Raw genomic sequence first — 10612 nt, forward strand, 5'->3', positions numbered from 1 at the left:
CTTTTATTATAAGAGATTTTAGCAACTGGTTTTAAGAGGGGGTATGTTGGCTGATAGTAGTGCCTTGGTTTAAGTTGTTAATTTGTATCTGTAATGTAAAGAATGGTGTCATTTACTATCGACATGGATCTTACATAAACTGAAGATATGTGAGGTGGCTATAAGACAGAGATTAATTGAGATTGTAGTCTTCTGGGGATAAAGTGCCCAGGTTCTGGCTTGGAAAACAACTAAATGAAACTAAAAAAATAATTAATGATTCAAATAAATATATATATACCAATTTTAAAAAAAGAAAAAATCAAATAATTGTGTATCTTAAAAGTTAAAAATTAATTTTAGTATATTCTGTGTCTTGCCTAAGGAATAATAATTCCTTAAGTTCAAATGTTTGTATTTTACGAGTAATATTTTTTTTAAAGTGAACATGATAGGGGTAAATGTCTATTGGGAAGAATCATACATGTAGCCAGCAGGGGTAGGAAAGGGGAGGATATCCCCCCACCTAGATTCACTTAACGTAACCATATCTGATTCCTGTTTTCTGCCTTGTATAAGAAATTGCTTAAATATAATTCTACTTAATTTATTTCTACTAATATGTATGTAGGTAAATTTCTAAAGTGGTGTAGGTAATGTTCAGATATCCAAAGAGACAAAGTTTGCTTAATATAATTATTTCTGAGATTTCGTGTGCTATAAGAAGTAGTGTTGAGCCCGATTAGGGTCGATTTAAAAACGGTCCTATGATTATCAAAATAATATTATGCAAGCCTGGAGATTATATTTATAGATAGCAGAAAGGCTTCTACATCTATTTGCCAAATCTTGAGGCTTATATAACATTATTTTGTCTAAATCTTATTTGGGCCGTTTTAAAAATCATTAAATCAGCTTTTTAACATAATTAATAAGAAGAAAGAAACTGTAAAAGGCGTGTCTAACCAGGTAGAGTATATGACATCAAGCGGTTACCTCATTTTTGGATCTTGAAGAGCCAATTTTGAGTGCTTTTGGAGAAATATCGGAATGGTCTGAACCAAATATTATATCTGAAGCTGATACCTTATTCATAAGATAACCAATTTTCTTTTTTGCATTGGAATGTATAAATAAGTTATTTAATTGAACAACAATTTTATGAAATATTTTTCAAAAGAATAATATAGATTTGGCAGAGACTATTAGAATCGCCAATATAATTATATTGCAACTTCAAAAATTAAAAAATAATATTGATCAATTTCATAAAATTTTTGTGAATGTAGAGGAGAAAGCTAAAATTATATGATTTTGAGATCCGCAAGGCTCGGCTTGCACCAAGACAAACGAATCGTTCTAATATAAATATCGAATCAATTGAGGGCTATTATAAAATAGAACTTTTGCACACATTCTTGATGAGTTGTCAACTTGACTCGTTTAGAGGACGAATATAACTAACTAGTATAAGATATTTGTTCTGTTTTTTATATTTTTTTATTTTAGACTTCCAACTTGAGTCGTGAATACGAATTATATACTTGAGTCGGCTAGAGGGCGAATAGTTCTATGAACTTGATTCGATTAGAGGACAAATGGTTCTATGAACATGAGTTGACTAGCGAATATTTCAAATTAGTTTTTATTAATTAAGATATTTGTTTTCTTATTTACATTTTTTTACTTTAGACTTTCAACTGAGTCGTGAAAAGAATTATATACTTGAGTCAACTAGAGGACGAAGAGTTCTATGAACTTGTCGACTAGAGGATTAAAATTTAAAATTAGTTATTATTAATTATTAAAACATCTGTTTTGTTTTGTAAATTTTTTTGCTTTAGACTTTCAACTTGAGTCGTGAATACGGGTTATCTTGAGTCGACTAAAAAACGAGTAGATTATTAGGAATGGGGATGATCGGGGTTAGATTAAATTTAGTCTAAAATATTTAATATATTGTTTAAAATATTTAAGGCTTTTATCAGAATTATAAATAATAACAATATAATATACCGATACCAACAAGAGCAGGGGGGGGGGGGTTACTGCTTAAAGCCTATTCATACTGTGATGTATATTACCTACTTTTTTGGATGAACCAGAGCTCTAATATGTTCAAACAAATATTTTGATTTTTTTTTCCGGGATAATTTTTTATCCCACAGAATTAATTTAGCTAGCTTACTATTTTACAAAGAAATTTTATATTTCGTTACTTAAACACAGGGATGCTAACCCGGTAAAATTTTACCCGGGTTCGCAAATCCTAACTTAGTAGCATCCAATATATTACATGTCTTTTTAAAAATTTTAAATAATCTATATTTTTAATATATAAAGAATTATGAAAATTTTCACAAAAAAAAATTATAGTCCTAATATTTCTTTCTAATATAGCACACACCTTCTTCAATTTTAATGCAAAATTAAAGAATTTTAAAATTTTCACATAGCATATTTATTATTTTTTAATAAAAAATAATATTTAAATTTCCCCGAGTTCAGTGACTTTTCTTACCTTTTTTAAAAATAAATAATTAAAAATAAATAAATAAAATATATATATATTTTTCTTTTACTTTTCTTTTAGGAACAATATGTATATTTATTATTTTTTAAAACAAATTTTCCCCCTCATAATTTCCGATTACAGTGAACGAGTATTATTATTAAATATACAATAAAAAGGGGTAAACTAAACAAAGTAAGATTTTATTTTAATTTTATAAATATTGAATTTAAATATGGACAAACAATTAATAAAGATTAAACGTCATGTTTAATTAATAAAAAGAAACTATGTTGTAAATTTATATTTTGTGATGAAAAATAATTTTTTTTGTCATCTTTAAGAATAGATCAATTTAAATGTATTGATATATAAATTAATACCAGGCTCGAAACTCTTTAAAAAACAATTAGAACCAGCCCGAACCAAAATTATATAGAAAATAGACCTGGGTCGGGCAGTGTTTTACAGATCTCTAACAGGAATACAATTTTTTGTGCTACCCTGTCCTTGCTGATTAGCAGAGTTGTTAAAGGATTCGAGCCAAATCCAGCTAAAATTTTTGTCCTGTTAGCATCCCTGTATTTAAGTAACGAAATATAAATTTCTTTGTAAAATAGTGAGCTAGCTAAATTAATTTTGTGGGATAAAAAATTATCCTGAAAAACAAAGAAGTCAATGTTTGTCTGAACATCCTAAGAGCTTGGTTCATCCAAAAAATGTCGGCAATATACATCACAGTGTGATTAGGTTTTAAGCAGTAACCCCCTGCCCCCTCGATTTTTATAATAAACATCTTATTGTTATAAGTGTATCAATATATTAAATTGTTATAATGTTTGTTCACAATTCTGATAGAAGCCTTAAATATTCTAAAAATATATGGGCCAGTCCATGTCAAATCGATTAAAAAGGGCACATTTTCGGCCGACCTCTTTTAAAATTGTTAAAAATTTCTGGAATTATTTAAATTGGTATATAAATGAGTAATCCGTTTATTTTAGCTCGCTAGCACGCCTGTTTCCCGAGATATAGAGGTTCAAAAGTGCAAAAAAGAGCCACTTTAAATCTGTAAAATTTTTAAAACACCTATATCTCAAAAACTATTTATAGTAAAAAAATGTATAATATATCATATTGTAGGTAAAAAAAATCTCTAAAGGGCTATTAAAAAAATAATAAAATTTGGCTCCAATTTGACTCTTTAACTTCTGGTTTACCTATCTTGCTTTACCTGTATTTTTAAGCAAAAAAAGGAGTTTGTTTTCAAAATCATTTTTTTGCTTTTTATTTAGACACCTTTTATAAATATATATACGATATCAAAACCTTGGCGACTAGATCTCTACTTTGTTACTATAGCAAATGACTTATTAGCTCGATAATGTATAACAGATGCAGTAAAATCGAATATTTTATTAGGCATAATATTATCGGTTATATTTTACAAAATAAACTGTTTAAAACGATCTCTCTTTCTGCGTAATATTTTTAACTTGTCCGTTCAGATTAATTTTAAATAATTCAACCCATCTGCAGCTTATTATTTTATCGTTTGTCTACCAATAACATTTTGGAGAGTGCAAAAACATATATTCTAGGTGCAGATCAATTAAAATTTTATTCTATATCAGAGATGGACGTACCAAATATTAAAATGTTTCAACCCATTTAATCTACAGAGACATGCTTATTATCGCTAGAATCTAAGAAAGATTCCACCCTGGGACCCAAAAAAATTACCATTCAATTTAGATATGTTAATATGTTCTTCATGCTAACAAAAATTAGCAAACATTCCTTATACTCAAATGACAATGTAGATATTGATTCTCACCCTCATATAATTAATCAAGAGGCTATTGATAACATTAGTATATCCCTACAAATGGGGAATCTCATTAAAAGAAAACGCTTATGTGAAAAGAAATATTCGAATTAAAAAATATCTAGAGTAAAAATAGTTTTAACGACTGAAATTATACCATTATCTTTCTTCATCAAATGATGAAAAATTCGATGAAATTTTAGATACCTTAAAAATTAAAAAAATTATATGAAAGATATTTATTATTAGAAATTTGTTTCATTATTAAATGTCTAATGGGCATTTGCCCACTCTGCCCCTCAGTTTAATTAGTATATTTAATAGAAATTTAAAATTTTTTAGTATAAAAAGTGAAAATATCCGGTTATTGATAAGTTAGCAGCAAAATTTTAACCATAATCAGTAATTTCATAAAGCGCCATTTATTTTATTCATCAATTTTTGAAGTCGATAGCGTCGCCAAGGTTTTGATATCGTATATATATTTAGCAAAGGTGTCTAAATAAAAAGCAATAAAAAAATTCAAAAACAAACTCCCTTTTTTGCTTAAAAACACAGGTAAAGCAAAATAGGTAAACCGGAAGTTAACGGTTCAAATTGGAGCCAATTTTTATTGTTATTTGATAGCTCTTTAGAGATTTTCCTTACCTACAATTTGATATATTATATAATAGTTTTTAAGATATAAGCATTTAAAAAATTTACAGATTCCAAAGTAGCTCTTTTTTGCACCTTTGAGCCCCTATATCTCAGGAACCAGGTGTGCTAGCGAGCTAAAATAAACGGCTTTCTTATTTTCTTAACTATCTAAATAATTCCTGAAATTTTTAACAATTTTAAAAGGGGTCGGCCGAATCGTGATCGATTTGACGTGGAATGGCCCATATTTAAAATTTTAGACTAAATTTAATTTAACCCCGATCTTCCCCATTGTTAATAATATACTCGTTTTCTAGTAGACTCAAGTATATAACTCGTATTCACGACTAAAATTAGATGTCTAAAGTAAAAAATATTTACAAAACAGAACAAATGCTTTATTAATTAATAAAGACCAATTTAAATAATTCGTCCCTAAAACTCAAATTGACGACTCAAGTTCATAAAACTATTCGTCCTCTAGTCGACTCAAATATATAATTCCTATCCACGACTCAAGTTGGAAGTCTAAAGTAAAAAAATATAAAAAACAGAACAAATATCTTAATTAATAACTAATTTGAAATATTCGTCCTCTAATTGACTCAGGTTGACGACTCAAGTTCATAGAATTATTCGTCCTCTAGCCGACTCAATTATATAATTCGTATTCACGGCATAAGTCGGAAGTAAAAAAATGTAAAAAAAACTATCTTAATTGATAATAACTAATTAGAAATATTAGTCCTCTAGTCGACTCCAGTTCATAGAACTATTCGTCCTCTAGTCGACTCAAGTATATAGACTTGAGTAGTCGACTAGAGACTTTGAGTTGAAGTTGGGTGAACTCGACTTTTTAACACTACATACAATCATAAATATTATTTCCAAATGAAACTTTTTTGTATAATTTTCTGCACATTTAAAAGGGTTAAACATTAGATCATCAAACTATTCATATCAAATAATATATTATAATAGTGCATTCATTGTAAATGAAGGTTTTAATTGAATTCATTTTTTAAAAAATAACTTATATTTACAATATTTTGATAGCTGGTAATAGAGCAATAATAATTTATGTTAATTTTTTTTAAATTTATGAATGTAGTACCATTAGAAGCAGATTTTTTTAAGAGGTTAGATATTGTAAAGGTTTTAAGGAGGGAAGGGGATTGACATCCAGTGAATATCCTGTCATGTAGATGCGGAGGAGGGGGGGGGGAGGGTTATTGAGGAGAAATCGGGGGAACACATGGAAGAGAATTGAAAGAAATCGGGAAGTGATGTGCAATGAGTTTGCTAAATAGGGAATCGAGTTGCGAGATAAAGGGGTGAAGAAAGGAGATACATTTAAAAGAAAATATTTTGAAAAAGGCGCATTAGAGTAGTTGGAAATGGAGTAGAGATCAATGTGAAGAAAAGGAGTTGCACAATAAAGATGGGGAGTTAGGAATGGCCCAAATGCGTAAAGGAGTGCGAAGATTGATGGTTATCAGGAAATTTTTGATGAAATGGAGGTTGATATTAAAATAGCAGAAGATTGTGTACCAAAATTTTGTGCGTTGCGATAAGTAACGCTTAAATGGAAGGTGGAGATAGAGTTGGATCAATGTGGGCGAAAAGGTTTTGTGTGTCCAGTGGAATATAAAAAGTGATCAACATCTTTGATGCTTGCAGAAAGCCAATCGGAAGATTAGATTTTGTGTAGATTTTCGGAGGACTTAAAATCCGTGGGTAGTTGAGGTAAGATATCCGTTACCATAGATAGAAGAGATATTGGCTAGTTTAAATTATGGTGTATATTTATCAAAAATGTATTTTACTTATGGACTATGTGTTAGTGACTGGCGCCTAAACAACATGAGCAGAGATTGGAAGAGGTATTTAAAAGAATTTAAAAAAAGGGTTTATGACCAAGGTTGCCCTGTCTCCCCCCATCAGCGGGAGACTTCCGCAATTTTTTAGTTTACACGCAGACATCTCTCTCCGGCAAAACTACAGCAATTAGAAATCTCCCGCAAATCTACCGCAATTTTTTAATTTCTCCTGCAATTTTTTTAATAGTATTTTAACGTTTTAATTAGTGATGTTAAAAGTTACTTTTGAAACATAACTAGTTACAGTTACTAGTTACATTGGCAAAAACATAACTAGTTACAGTTACTAGTTACATTTTTACAAAAGTAACTAGTTATTAGTTACAGTTATTTTCAAAAGTAACTAGTTACTTACTTTATACATCATTCATATGCGCATTATTTATTTATTGAATGCATTTATTTAATATAAAAAAAATTAGGATAAACAAAGTATAATCAGTTATTTAAAATAATATACAATTTATTTATATAAAAAAATATCGCAAAATTGAATATTTATATCGAATATAAAAATATATATTTGCAATGAAAAAAAAACATTTATTTTTCATAAAAATTAGAATCTAATAAATGTTTATTTGCTTTTAACAACAAATTAATTTCAAGGTTATTATCTAGGAGACGTGCTCGTTTATCTCCAAAAATGAGCTTACCTAGACTGAACAAGCGCTCTACGGGAGCACTTGATGTTAGAACAACATTATATTTAATAAAGAGTAATTTTAACTTTGGAAAATCGTTATATAAAGAAAAAGTGTTGTTACTTGTTAGATATGATAGAGTTTTCTATAAGTTCATTATCCAGAATATTTTGGCACTTTAGGTCAAAAAATCCAACTACATCAAGTGATGTTGTAATCATTTTTTTAAATTTGAGTAATGTGCTTATGATTTTGTTAGACTTGGTTCTTGTAAGTAATGATTAATAATTTAATATTAAATTCTAAAATAATCTGTCTTTGTTTTTCCTTATACTAAATTAAAAATTTTTTTTATTACGTATGATATGAAGTTCCAATGCTTGTTACTTGACGGGAAAAAATATATTGTGCTACATTTGTTACTTAAATTTGCTTACAAAATTTGAAGCCCAGCAGCAATGTAACAATTTAAGAAAAGAAAATCAATTTGAACGGGAAATTATAACAATCAGACATTTTCACAAAATTTTAAATTAATAAATTTAATTTAAAAAATAAATTTAATTTAAAATTAATTTATCACAACATATTAAAAATAAAATTAATTATTTAAATATATCTTTAAAAGTTACTAGTTACTTTGTTACTTTTGGTAGTTACATTTAAAAAATTATAACTAGTTACAGTTACTAGTTACAATTTTAAAAATATAACTAGTTACAGTTAATTTTTAGCCAAATATTTATTCGAAAAACATGTCTAGTTTGTAAATTTCTTTCTATCCTGTTTTATTTATATCCAATAATAAATCAACATCATTTCATTCATGTAAGTCAGTACAGGGGAGTATATCAACATCGATTGCAATACAAAAATATTCTCAAAAATAATAAATAATACAGATGCATACATTTGAGGAAATCATCATCTATCATGTAGTTCAACATTTACAGAGCTATATAATCACAATTTGGGTCGAATCTTTTTCTAATGATATTTAACGACTCCAATATAAGTGCAAACCTTCCTTGTGGCAGAACAAAAAGAGCAAGGCTCAAGTGTTTTAGTACCTGAATCATAGAGGTCAATTTTAGACGATTGGAAAGATGGGCATCCATATGCATTTCTAACAGATGCATCTAATAAGGGAAATATTAAAACATTTTTCTCGATCCTTCGCTATTTCAACAAGAATAAGAACATTTCAATAAAACTGTTAAAATTTATCCCTCTGATAGTAAAAAATCTAACAATGTAGCTAGCCACATAATGGTAAATTCAGGGTTATCAATGATTTGCATGTCAACTTTCTGCGCTGATAATGCCTCTATAAATTTTGGCAAACCAAAGTTACCGAATTGAGGCAGCACAATAATGAATTAATACCAATTGGCTGTATATGCCATATACTACATAATTCTTGCAAAAGGGAAATGAATGTACTATCTGTGGATGTCGAAATATTTGTGAGGAAATGTTTTAACGACTTTAGTTCATTAACTAAAAGAGTTAATGAATTAAAAGAGTTAGTGAAGGGGTCTGACTTGGAATGGTGTGAGTTGTTGCGATATATACCTAGCAGATGGCTGTCATTAATACCTGGCATCGATAGAATTTTAAAATTTTACAAACCCTTAAAAAAATACTTTTTAAGTAAAGATTTTAAAAGCTGTCCTAAAATTTCGAAAAATTTTTTCGAGTATGAAATGGCAGAATCATATTTGGGATTCGTTTTACATGTAGGAAATCTACTTTATGCAGTTAATATTCAGTTGCAATCAGAATATTCTTTATTAAAAAAGATTCACAAAATCATGCTACAACTCTGTTCATCTCTACAGTTAAAATTGATAATAAATTTTATGGCGCTATCGCTAAAAATATTATATTAAAATGTTCAAATAATACTCTAATATTTTTAAATGAAGCAGATATTTTTATTTAGACAATTTTAGAATATTTATAATCAAAATTTGATTTTGAGGAGATTGTAATTCTCTCTATCTTTTATGATTCGCAAAAATACTTAGTTAGATGGTCTAAAAGCAGAGGAGAAATGGGTAGAATTTTTACGTAATAAGATAAATCTCCATGCTTGGAAAAAATATGCAACTATGTCTTCTCCTTACCTCATTCTAATGCCTCCTAGCAAATTTTTAGCCTGATGAGGACTTCCTGGAAAAGAAGAGAAATCGGATTGCTTTAACAACATTAGATGCCGAGCTAATGGTTAAACAAATATATAATGTGTCATGCCTAGGAATTTAATAAATATCTCAATAACAACGGTAAACATTTAGTTCTATTATTTAAATTTCAAATAAAATATAATTAATGGCGCCATAAAATTTATTATCAATTTTTAACTGTAAAGATGAACACATCTGCAGCATAATTTTGTGCATCTTTGTTAAGATTCTTCTGATTGCAACTTCACATTAACAGCATGTAGTAGATTTCCTACGTGTGAAATCATTCATAAATATACCTCTGCCATTCATTATTGAAAATTTTTTTCAAAATGTTAGGACCACTAATCTTTATTTAAGAAATATTTTTTAAAGGTTTATAAAATTTTTTCTATCGATGGCGGGTATTAGGAACATATCGCAACCAACATTGTGCTGACTCAATTCTGTAAATACACTCTGTTTTACCAAATTCGCTGAGGCATAACCAGATCAGAAAGCTGACATACAATTTATTGATAATTTCGAATCTGCTATATTTACCATTATATGGTTAGCTATGTCTTTGGATTTTTCACTATTTGAAGGGAAAAAATTTAATTGTTTTATTGAAAAGACCTTAATTTTGTTGAAATAGCGGAGGATCAAATATTTCCCTTATTAAATGCATCTGTTAGAATTGCATATGTATGCCCATCTTTCAAAACATCAAAAATTGACCTCCTGGATTTAGGTCCTAAAACATTGATAGGCTTGCTCATTTTTGTTCTACAAGTATAGTTTTCATTTATATTAGAGTCGTTATATATTATGGGGAAAAGATTCTACCAACATTGTGATGATAAGTATCTCTTTGAATGTTGTACTACAAGGTAAGTGATTACAATTGCCGCAACTGTAATATTTCTTATTTTTGGAGTACCTTATAATGTATAACGTGA

This window comes from Gordionus sp. m RMFG-2023, chromosome 2 (genome assembly GCF_954871325.1).
Source record: "Gordionus sp. m RMFG-2023 chromosome 2, tfGorSpeb1-WG-v2, whole genome shotgun sequence".
Lineage (NCBI taxonomy): Eukaryota > Metazoa > Nematomorpha > Gordioida > Chordodea > Parachordodidae > Gordionus > Gordionus sp. m RMFG-2023.